General features: G+C 41.1%; 2 non-coding genes across 2 annotated transcripts; both read right to left on the reverse strand.

Moving 5' to 3' along the window:
* Positions 1–634: 634 nt before the first annotated feature.
* On the reverse strand, positions 635–720 carry TRNAY-GUA (transfer RNA tyrosine (anticodon GUA)). Its single transcript is given in 2 exon segments — positions 635–670; positions 684–720. It is a non-coding gene; the product is annotated as a tRNA-Tyr (tRNA).
* Positions 721–1,880: 1,160 nt separating this feature from the next.
* On the reverse strand, positions 1,881–1,966 carry TRNAY-GUA (transfer RNA tyrosine (anticodon GUA)). Its single transcript is given in 2 exon segments — positions 1,881–1,916; positions 1,930–1,966. It is a non-coding gene; the product is annotated as a tRNA-Tyr (tRNA).
* Between the last annotated feature and the right edge of the window lie 10,216 nt (positions 1,967–12,182).

The raw sequence follows: 12,182 nt of genomic DNA on the forward strand, positions 1-12,182 counted from the left end.
AGTTATGTTTGTCAAAAAAACTTCTTTGAATTTAAAAATTTAAATGCAAAGATAAAAAACCAAATATTTATGTTGAAATGCAAAATGAATAAATGCACCTTTACTTTATATGAAGATGTCAATCTGTAAGTCTATTTGTGTTTAGATTGCACTTTTATTACACATGATTGAACACGTGTGTCATGACTAAATAACCTAATGGGTACTATATAAAAAAATAAAAAAAATAAATAAATAAAAAAAAAAAAAAAAAGAGTACCCCCCCCAAATCCAGTTGTCAGAGCAAACCCACTTGTGTATCTTCATCTCCTCAGAGTATTCAGCCGTGTTGGGCCTTGACAATATTTTAATATCTTGGATGGTGTATAGTGTTCTCTCATTTCCCTTGAGAAATCAAGATTGTCAAGGGGATTCTGCTGTTTTGCCAGTTCATAGCAAGAGATGGGGATCCAAAACACCTCACAGGAAACCAATGAAGATTCGTGTTGGACAGAAAAATAAGGTGGTCACAGCCTCAAAGCAAAAGGCATCTATTTTCAGTGATGAAATATAATATAATTATAAATTGTCTGTTATTTTACTTTCCAAGTATTTTACTTTACAAGTATTCAATAAAATGTGCATTTGGCAAAAGTCCTTCGAGCCGGATTTGAACCAGCGACCTAAGGATGCCTGTTTTACCACTACAGTCCTCCGCTCTACCAACTGAGCTATCGAAGGCTTGGCAAATCAGTCTCTAGCAAGCTCAATACGAGCTACCACTTCAACCGTCGACATTCAAACATCTCTTGCAATTCGTGCAAAATACTACAAATTTGGCTTGTGAAGTTCCCGAATTGAGTAAAAGCACATCAGTTCACAATTAAAAAAATGACCCCCTCCGCAGTCTCCCGCATGTTACTGACCACCATACAAAGGAGGAAAAGTTGAAAGGCGGCGCCTCACAGGCCATCTCCTCAGAGTATTCATCAGTGTTCGGCCTTGACAATATTTTAATATCTTAGATGGTGTATAGTGTTCTCCCATTTCCCTTGAGAAATCAAGATTGTCAAGGGGATTCTGCTGTTTTGTCAGTTCATAGCAAGAGATGGGGATCCAAAATACCTCACAGGAAACCAACGAAGATTGGTGTCGGACAGAAAAATAATGTGGCCACAGCCTCAAAGCAAAAGGCATCTATTTTCAGTGATGAAATATAATATAATTATAAATTGTCTGTTATTTTACTTTCCAAGTATTTTACTTTCCAAGTATTCAATAAAATGTGCATTTGGCAAAAGTCCTTTGAGCCAGATTTGAACCAGCGACGAGCTATCGAAGGCTTGGCAAATCATTCTCTAGCAAACTCAATACGAGCTTCCACTTCAACCGTCGACTTGTAAACATCTCTTGCAATTCGTGCAAAATACTACAAATTTGGCTTGTGAGGTTCCCGAATTGAGTAAAAGCACATCAGTTCCCAATTAAAAAAATGACCCCCTCCGCAGTCTCCCGCATGTTACTGACCACCATACTAAGGGGGAAAAGTTGAAAGGCGCGCCTCACAGGCCATCTCCTCAGAGTATTCAGCCGTGTTGGGCCTTGACAATATTTTAATGTCTTGGATGGTGTATAGTGTTCTCCCATTTCCCTTGAGAAATCGAGATTGTCAAGGGGATTCTGCTGTTTTGTCAGTTCATAGCAAGAGATGGGGATCCAAAACACCTCACAGGAAACCAACGAAGATTGGTGTCGGACAGAAAAATAACGTGGCCACAGCCTCAAAGCAAAAGGCATCTATTTTCAGTGATGAAATATAATATAATTATAAATTGTCTGTTATTTTACTTTCCAAGTATTTTGCTTTCCAAGTATTCAATAAAATTTGCATTTGGCAAAAGTCCTTCGAGCCGGATTTGAACCAGCGACCTAAGGATTCCTGTTTTACCACTACAGTCCTCAGCTCTACCAACTGAGCTATCGAAGGCTTGACAAATCGTTCTCTAGCAAACTCAATACGAGCTTCCACTTCAACCGTCGACTTGTAAACATCTCTTGCAATTCGTGCAAAATACTACAAATTTGGCTTGTGAGGTTCCCGAATTGAGTAAAAGCACATCAGTTCCGAATTAAAAAAATGACCCCCCTCCGCAGTCTCCCGCATGTTACTGACCACCATACTAAGGGGGAAAAGTTGAAAGGCGGCGCCTCACAGGCCATCTCCTCAGAGTATTCAGCCGTGTTGGGCCTTGACAATATTTTAATATCTTGGATGGTGTATAGTGTTCTCTCATTTCCCTTGAGAAATCAAGATTGTCAAGGGGATTCTGCTGTTTTGCCAGTTCATAGCAAGAGATGGGGATCCAAAACACCTCACAGGAAACCAATGAAGATTCGTGTTGGACAGAAAAATAACGTGGTCACAGCCTCAAAGCAAAAGGCATCTATTTTCAGTGATGAAATATAATATAATTATAAATTGTCTGTTATTTTACTTTCCAAGTATTTTACTTTCCAAGTATTCAATAAAATGTGCATTTGGCAAAAGTCCTTCGAGCCGGATTTGAACCAGGGACCTAAGGATGCCTGTTTTACCACTACAGTCCTCCGCTCTACTAACTGAGCTATCGAAGGCTTGGCAAATCAGTCTCTAGCAAGCTCAATACGAGCTTCCACTTCAACCGTCGACATTCAAACATCTCTTGCAATTCGTGCAAAATACTACAAATTTGGCTTGTGAGGTTCCCGAATTGAGTAAAAGCACATCAGTTCACAATTAAAAAAATGACCCCCTCCGCAGTCTCCCGCATGTAACTGACCACCATACAAAGGAGGAAAAGTTGAAAGGCGGCGCCTCACAGGCCATCTCCTCAGAGTATTCATCAGTGTTCGTCCTTGACAATATTTTAATATCTTGGATGGTGTATAGTGTTCTCCCATTTCCCTTGAGAAATCAAGATTGTCAAGGGGATTCTGCTGTTTTGTCAGTTCATAGCAAGAGATGGGGATCCAAAATACCTCACAGGAAACCAACGAAGATTGGTGTCGGACAGAAAAATAACGTGGCCACAGCCTCAAAGCAAAAGGCATCTATTTTCAGTGATGAAATATAATATAATTATAAATTGTCTGTTATTTTACTTTCCAAGTATTTTACTTTCCAAGTATTCAATAAAATGTGCATTTGGCAAAAGTCCTTTGAGCCGGATTTGAACCAGCGACGAGCTATCGAAGGCTTGGCAAATCATTCTCTAGCAACCTCAATACGAGCTTCCACTTCAACCGTCGACTTGTAAACATCTCTTGCAATTCGTGCAAAATACTACAAATTTGGCTTGTGAGGTTCCCGAATTGAGTAAAAGCACATCAGTTCCCAATGAAAAAAATGACCCCCTTCGCAGTCTCCCGCATGTTACTGACCAAAATACTAAGGGGGAAAAGTTGAAAGGCGCGCCTCACAGGCCATCTCCTCAGTGTATTCAGCCGTGTTGGGCCTTGACAATATTTTAATATCTTGGATGGTGTATAGTGTTCTCCCATTTCCCTTGAGAAATCAAGATTGTCAAGGGGATTCTGCTGTTTTGTCAGTTCATAGCAAGAGATGGGGATCCAAAACACCTCACAGGAAACCAACGAAGATTGGTGTCGGACAGAAACATAACGTGGCCACAGCCTCAAAGCAAAAGGCATCTATTTTCAGTGATGAAATATAATATAATTATAAATTGTCTGTTATTTTATGTTCCAAGCATTTTACTTTCCAAGTATTCAATAAAATTTGCATTTGGCAAAAGTCCTTCAATCTGGATTTGAACCAGCGACCTAAAGATGCCTGTTTTACCACTACAGTCCTCTGCTCTACCAACTGAGCTATCGAAGGCTTGGCAAATCAAGCTCTAGCAAGCTCAATACGAGCTTCCACTTCAACCGTCGACATTCAAACATCTCTTGTAATTCGTGCAAAATACTACAAATTTGGCTTGTGAGGTTCCCGAATTGAGCAGAAGCACATCAGTTCACAATTAAAAAAATGACCCCCTCCGCAGTCTCCCGCATGTTACTGACCAACATACTAAGGGGGAAAAGTTGAAAGGCGGCGCCTCACAGGCCATCTCCTCAGAGTATTCAGCCGTGTTGGGCCTTGACAATATTTTAATATCTTGGATGGTGTATAGTGTTCTCTCATTTCCCTTGAGAAATCAAGATTGTCAAGGGGATTCTGCTGTTTTGTCAGTTCATAGCAAGAGATGGGGATCCAAAATACCTCACAGGAAACCAACGAAGATTGGTGTCGGACAGAAAAATAACGTGGCCACAGCCTCAAAGCAAAAGGCATCTATTTCCAGTGATGAAATATAATATAATTATAAATTGTCTGTTATTTTACTTTCCAAGTATTCAATAAAATTTGCATTTGGCAAAAGTCATTCAATCCGGATTTGAACCAGCGACCTAAGGATGCCTGTTGTACCACTACAGTCCTCCGCTCTACCAACTGAGCTATCGAAGGCTTGGCAAATCATTCTCTAGCAAACTCAATACGAGCTTCCACTTCACCGTCGACTTGTAAACATCTCTTGCAATTCGTGCAAAATACTACAAATTTGGCTTGTGAGGTTCCCGAATTGAGTAAAAGCACATCAGTTCCCAATTAAAAAAATGACCCCCTCCGCAGTCTCCCGCATGTTACTGACCACCATACTAAGGGGGAAAAGTTGAAAGGCGGCACCTCACAGGCCATCTCCTCAGACTATTCAGCCGCGTTGGGCCTTGACAATATTTTAATATCTTGGATGGTGTATAGTGTTCTCTCATTTTCCTTGAGAAATCAAGATTGTCAAGGGGATTATGCTGTTTTGCCAGTTCATAGCAAGAGATGGGGATCAAAGAACCACCTCACAGGAAACCAAAGAAGATTGGTGTTGGACAGAAAAATAATGTGGCCACAGCCTCAAAGCAAAAGGCATCTATTTTCAGTGATGAAATATAATATAATTATAAATTGTCTGTTATGTTATTTTCCAAGTATTTTACTTTCCAAGTATTCAATAAAATTTGCATTTGGCAAAAGTCCTTCGAGCCGGATTTGAACCAGCAACCTAAGTATGCCTCTTTTACCACTACAGTCCTCCCCTCTACCAACTGAGCTATCGAAGGCTTGACAAACCGTTCTCTAGCAAGCTCAATTCGAGCTTCCACTTCAACCGTCGACATGCAAACATCTCTTGCAATTCGTGCAAAATACTACAAATTTGGATCGTGAGGTTCCCGAATTGAGTAAAAGCACATCAGTTCCCAATTAAAAAAATGACCGCCTCCGCAGTCTCCCGCATGTTACTGACCACCATACTAAGGAGGAAAAGTTGAAAGGCGGCGCCTCACAGGCCATCTCCTCAGAGTATTCATCAGTGTTCGGCCTTGACAATATTTTAATATCTTGGATGGTGTATGGTGTTCTCCCATTTCCCTTGAGAAATCAAGATTGTCAAGGGGATTCTGCTGTTTTGTCAGTTCATAGCAAGAGATGGGGATCCAAAACACCTCACAGGAAACCAACGAAGATTGGTGTCGGACAGAAAAATAACGTGGCCACACCCTCAAAGCAAAAGGCATCTATTTTCAGTGATGAAATATAATATAATTATAAATTGTCTGTTATTTTACTTTCCAAGTATTTTACTTTCCAAGTATTCAATAAAATTTGCATTTGGCAAAAGTCCTTCGAGCCGGATTTGAACCAGCCACCTAAGGATGCCTGTTTTACCACTACAGTCCTCCGCTCTACCAACTGAGCTATCGAAGGCTTGGCAAATCATTCTCTAGCAAACTCAATACGAGCTTCCACTTCAACCGTCGACTTGTAAACATCTCTTGCAATTCGTGCAAAATACTACAAATTTGGCTTGTGAGGTTCCCGAATTGAGTAAAAGCACATTAGTTCCCAATTAAAAAAATGACCCCCTCCGCAGTCTCCCGCATGTTAATGACCACCATACTAAGGGGGAAAAGTTGAAAGGCGGCGCCTCACAGGCCATCTCCTCAGAGTATTCAGCCGTGTTGGGCCTTGACAATATTTTAATATCTTGGATGGTGTATAGTGTTCTCTCATTTCCCTTGAGAAATCAAGATTGTCAAGGGGATTCTGCTGTTTTGCCAGTTCATAGCAAGAGATGGGGATCCAAAACACCTCATAGGAAACCAATGAAGATTCGTGTTGGACAGAAAAATAAGGTGGTCACAGCCTCAAAGCAAAAGGCATCTATTTTCAGTGATGAAATATAATATAATTATAAATTGTCTGTTATTTTACTTTCCAAGTATTTTACTTTCCAAGTATTCAATAAAATGTGCATTTGGCAAAAGTCCTTCGAGCCGGATTTGAAGCAGCGACCTAAGGATTCACTGTTTTACCACTACAGTCCTCCGCTCTACCAACTGAGCTATCAAAGGCTTGGCAAATCAACTCTAGCAAACTCAATACGAGCTTCCACTTCAACCGCCGACTTGTAAACATCTCTTGCAATTTGTGCAAAATACTACAAATTTGGCTTGTGAGGTTCCCGAATTGAGTAAAAGCACATCAGTTCCCAATTAAAAAAATGACCCCCTCCGCAGTCTCCCGCATGTTACTGACCACCATACTAAGGGGGAAAAGTTGAAAGGCGGCACCTCACAGGCCATCTCCTCAGAGTATTCAGCCGCGTTGGGCCTTGACAATATTTTGATATCTTGGATGGTGTATAGTGTTCTCTCATTTCCCTTGAGAAATCAAGATTGTCAAGGGGATTCTGCTGTTTTGCCAGTTCATAGCAAGAGATGGGGATCCAAAACACCTCACAGGAAACCAATGAAGATTAGTGTTGGACAGAAAAATAACATGGTCACAGCCTCAAAGCAAAAGGCATCTATTTTCAGTGATGAAATATAATATATTTATAAATTGTCTGTTATTTTACTTTCCAAGTATTTTACTTTCCAAGTATTCAATAAAATGTGCATTTGGCAAAAGTCCTTCGAGCCGGATTTGAACCAGCGACCTAAGGATGCCTGTTTTACCACTACAGTCCTCCGCTCTACTAACTGAGCTACCGAAGGCTTGGCAAATCAGTCTCTAGCAAGCTCAATACGAGCTTCCACTTCAACCGTCGACATTCAAACATCTCTTGCAATTCGTGCAAAATACTACAAATTTGGCTTGTGAGGTTCCCGAATTGAGTAAAAGCACATCAGTTCACAATTAAAAAAATGACCCCCTCCGCAGTCTCCCGCATGTAACTGACCACCATACAAAGGAGGAAAAGTTGAAAGGCGGCGCCTCACAGGCCATCTCCTCAGAGTATTCATCAGTGTTCGTCCTTGACAATATTTTAATATCTTGGATGGTGTATAGTGTTCTCCCATTTCCCTTGAGAAATCAAGATTGTCAAGGGGATTCTGCTGTTTTGTCAGTTCATAGCAAGAGATGGGGATCCAAAATACCTCACAGGAAACCAACGAAGATTGGTGTCGGACAGAAAAATAACGTGGCCACAGCCTCAAAGCAAAAGGCATCTATTTTCAGTGATGAAATATAATATAATTATAAATTGTCTGTTATTTTACTTTCCAAGTATTTTACTTTCCAAGTATTCAATAAAATGTGCATTTGGCAAAAGTCCTTCGAGCCGGATTTGAACCAGCGACCTAAGGATGCCTGTTTTACCACTACAGTCCTCCGATCTACCAACTGAGCTATCGAAGGCTTGATAAATCGTTTTCTAGCAAACTCAATACGAGCTTCCACTTCAACCGTCGACTTGTAAACATCTCTTGCAATTCGTGCAAAATACTACAAATTTGGCTTGTGAGGTTCCCGAATTGAGTAAAAGCACATCAGTTCCGAATTAAAAAAATGACCCGCTCCGCAGTCTCCTGCATGTTAATGACCACCATACTAAGGGGGAAAAGTTGAAAGGCGGCGCCTCACAGGCCATCTCCTCAGAGTATTCAGCCGTGTTGGGCCTTGACAATATTTTAACTACAAATTTGGCTTGTGAGGTTCCCGAATTGAGTAAAAGCACATCAGTTCCGAATTAAAAAAATGACCCCCCTCCGCAGTCTCCCGCATGTTACTGACCACCATACTAAGGGGGAAAAGTTGAAAGGCGGCACCTCCCAGGCCATCTCCTCAGAGTATTCAGCCGCGTTGGGCCTTGACAATATTTTAATATCTTGGATGGTGTATAGTGTTCTCTCATTTCCCTTGAGAAATCATGATTGTCAAGGGGATTCTGCTGTTTTGCCAGTTCATAGCAAGAGATGGGGATCCAAAACACCTCACAGGAAACCAATGAAGATTCGTGTTGGACAGAAAAATAACATGGTCACAGCCTCAAAGCAAAAGGCATCTATTTTCAGTGATGAAATATAATATAATTATAAATTGTCTGTTATTTTACTTTCCAAGTATTTTACTTTCCAAGTATTCAATAAAATGTGCATTTGGCAAAAGTCCTTCGAGCCGGATTTGAACCAGCGACCTAAGGATGCCTGTTTTATCACTACAGTCCTCCGCTGTACCAACTGAGCTATCGAAGGCTTGGCAAATCAGTCTCTAGCAAGCTCAATACGAGCTTCCACTTCAACCGTCGACATTCAAACATCTCTTGCAATTCGTGCAAAATACTACAAATTTGGCTTGTGAGGTTCCCGAATTGAGTAAAAGCACATCAGTTCACAATTAAAAAAATGACCCCCTCCGCAGTCTCCCGCATGTTACTGACCACCATACTAAGGAGGAAAAGTTGAAAGGCGGCGCCTCACAGGCCATCTCCTCCGAGTATTCATCAGTGTTCGGCCTTGACAATATTTTAATATCTTGGATGGTGTATAGTGTTCTCCCATTTCCCTTGAGAAATCAAGATTGTCAAGGGGATTCTGCTGTTTTGTCAGTTCATAGCAAGAGATGGGGATCCAAAATACCACACAGGAAACCAACGAAGATTGGTGTCGGACAGAAAAATAACGTGGCCACAGCCTCAAAGCAAAAGGCATCTATTTTCAGTGATGAAATATAATATAATTATAAATTGTCTGTTATTTTATTTTCCAAGTGTTTTACTTTCCAAGTATTCAATAAAATTTGCATTTGGCAAAAGTCCTTCGAGCCGGATTTGAACCAGCGACCTAAGGATGCCTGTTTTACCACTACAGTCCTCCGCTCTACCAACTGAGCTTTCGAAGGCTTGGCAAATCATTCTCTAGCAAACTCAATACGAGCTTCCACTTCAACCGTCGACTTGTAAACATCTCTTGCAATTTGTGCAAAATACTACAAATTTGGCTTGTGAGGTTCCCGAATTGAGTAAAAGCACATCAGTTCCGAATTAAAAAAATGACCCGCTCCGCAGTCTCCTGCATGTTAATGACCACCATACTAAGGGGGAAAAGTTGAAAGGCGGCGCCTCACAGGCCATCTCCTCAGAGTATTCAGCCGTGTTGGGCCTTGACAATATTTTAACTACAAATTTGGCTTGTGAGGTTCCCGAATTGAGTAAAAGCACATCAGTTCCGAATTAAAAAAATGACCCCCCTCCGCAGTCTCCCGCATGTTACTGACCACCATACTAAGGGGGAAAAGTTGAAAGGCGGCACCTCCCAGGCCATCTCCTCAGAGTATTCAGCCGCGTTGGGCCTTGACAATATTTTAATATCTTGGATGGTGTATAGTGTTCTCTCATTTCCCTTGAGAAATCATGATTGTCAAGGGGATTCTGCTGTTTTGCCAGTTCATAGCAAGAGATGGGGATCCAAAACACCTCACAGGAAACCAATGAAGATTCGTGTTGGACAGAAAAATAACATGGTCACAGCCTCAAAGCAAAAGGCATCTATTTTCAGTGATGAAATATAATATAATTATAAATTGTCTGTTATTTTACTTTCCAAGTATTTTACTTTCCAAGTATTCAATAAAATGTGCATTTGGCAAAAGTCCTTCGAGCCGGATTTGAACCAGCGACCTAAGGATGCCTGTTTTATCACTACAGTCCTCCGCTGTACCAACTGAGCTATCGAAGGCTTGGCAAATCAGTCTCTAGCAAGCTCAATACGAGCTTCCACTTCAACCGTCGACATTCAAACATCTCTTGCAATTCGTGCAAAATACTACAAATTTGGCTTGTGAGGTTCCCGAATTGAGTAAAAGCACATCAGTTCACAATTAAAAAAATGACCCCCTCCGCAGTCTCCCGCATGTTACTGACCACCATACTAAGGAGGAAAAGTTGAAAGGCGGCGCCTCACAGGCCATCTCCTCCGAGTATTCATCAGTGTTCGGCCTTGACAATATTTTAATATCTTGGATGGTGTATAGTGTTCTCCCATTTCCCTTGAGAAATCAAGATTGTCAAGGGGATTCTGCTGTTTTGTCAGTTCATAGCAAGAGATGGGGATCCAAAATACCACACAGGAAACCAACGAAGATTGGTGTCGGACAGAAAAATAACGTGGCCACAGCCTCAAAGCAAAAGGCATCTATTTTCAGTGATGAAATATAATATAATTATAAATTGTCTGTTATTTTACTTTCCAAGTATTTTACTTTCCAAGTATTCAATAAAATGTGCATTTGGCAAAAGTCCTTTGAGCCGGATTTGAACCAGCGACGAGCTATCGAAGGCTTGGCAAATCATTCTCTAGCAAACTCAATACGAGCTTCCACTTCAACCGTCGACTTGTAAACATCTCTTGCAATTCGTGCAAAATACTACAAATTTGGCTTGTGAGGTTCCCGAATTGAGTAAAAGCACATCAGTTCCCAATTAAAAAAATGACCCCCTCCGCAGTCTCCCGCATGTTACTGACCAAAATACTAAGGGGGAAAAGTTGAAAGGCGCGCCTCACAGGCCATCTCCTCAGAGTATTCAGCCGTGTTGGGCCTTGACAATATTTTAATATCTTGGATGGTGTATAGTGTTCTCCCATTTCCCTTGAGAAATCAAGATTGTCAAGGGGATTCTGCTGTTTTGTCAGTTCATAGCAAGAGATGGGGATCCAAAACACCTCACAGGAAACCAACGAAGATTGGTGTCGGACAGAAACATAAAGTGGCCACAGCCTCAAAGCAAAAGGCATCTATTTTCAGTGATGAAATATAATATAATTATAAATTGTCTGTTATTTTATGTTCCAAGCATTTTACTTTCCAAGTATTCAATAAAATTTGCATTTGGCAAAAGTCCTTCAATCTGGATTTGAACCAGCGACCTAAAGATGCCTGTTTTACCACTACAGTCCTCCGTTCTACCGACTGAGCTATCGAAGGCTTGGCAAATCAGTCTCTAGCAAGCTCAATACGAGCTTCCACTTCAACCGTCGACATTCAAACATCTCTTGCAATTCGTGCAAAATACTACAAATTTGGCTTGTGAGGTTCCCGAATTGAGTAAAAGCACATCAGTTCACAATTAAAAAAATGACCCCCTCCGCAGTCTCCCGCATGTTACTGACCACCATACTAAGGAGGAAAAGTTGAAAGGCGGCGCCTCACAGGCCATCTCCTCAGAGTATTCATCAGTGTTCGGCCTTGACAATATTTTAATATCTTGGATGGTGTATAGTGTTCTCCCATTTCCCTTGAGAAATCAAGATTGTCAAGGGGATTCTGCTGTTTTGTCAGTTCATAGCAAGAGATGGGGATCCAAAATACCTCACAGGAAACCAACGAAGATTGGTGTCGGACAGAAAAATAACGTGGCCACAGCCTCAAAGCAAAAGGCATCTATTTCCAGTGATGAAATATAATATAATTATAAATTGTCTGTTATTTTACTTTCCAAGTATTTTACTTTCCAAGTATTCAATAAAATTTGCATTTGGCAAAAGTCCTTCGAGCTGGATTTGAACCAGCCACCTAAGGATGCCTGTTTTACCCCTACAGTCCTCCGCTCTACCAACTGAGCTATCGAAGGCTTGGCAAATCATTCTCTAGCAAACTCAATACGAGCTTCCACTTCAACCGTCGACTTGTAAACATCTCTTGCAATTCGTGCAAAATACTACAAATTTGGCTTGTGAGGTTCCCGAATTGAGTAAAAGCACATTAGTTCCCAATTAAAAAAATGACCCCCTCCGCAGTCTCCCGCATGTTAATGACCACCATACTAAGGGGGAAAAGTTGAAAGGCGGCACCTCACAGGCCATCTCCTCAGACTATTCAGCCG

This window comes from Ambystoma mexicanum, chromosome 1p (assembly GCF_040938575.1).
Source record: "Ambystoma mexicanum isolate Mex_15411 chromosome 1p, UKY_AmexF1_1, whole genome shotgun sequence".
In the NCBI taxonomy this organism is placed as follows: domain Eukaryota; kingdom Metazoa; phylum Chordata; class Amphibia; order Caudata; family Ambystomatidae; genus Ambystoma; species Ambystoma mexicanum.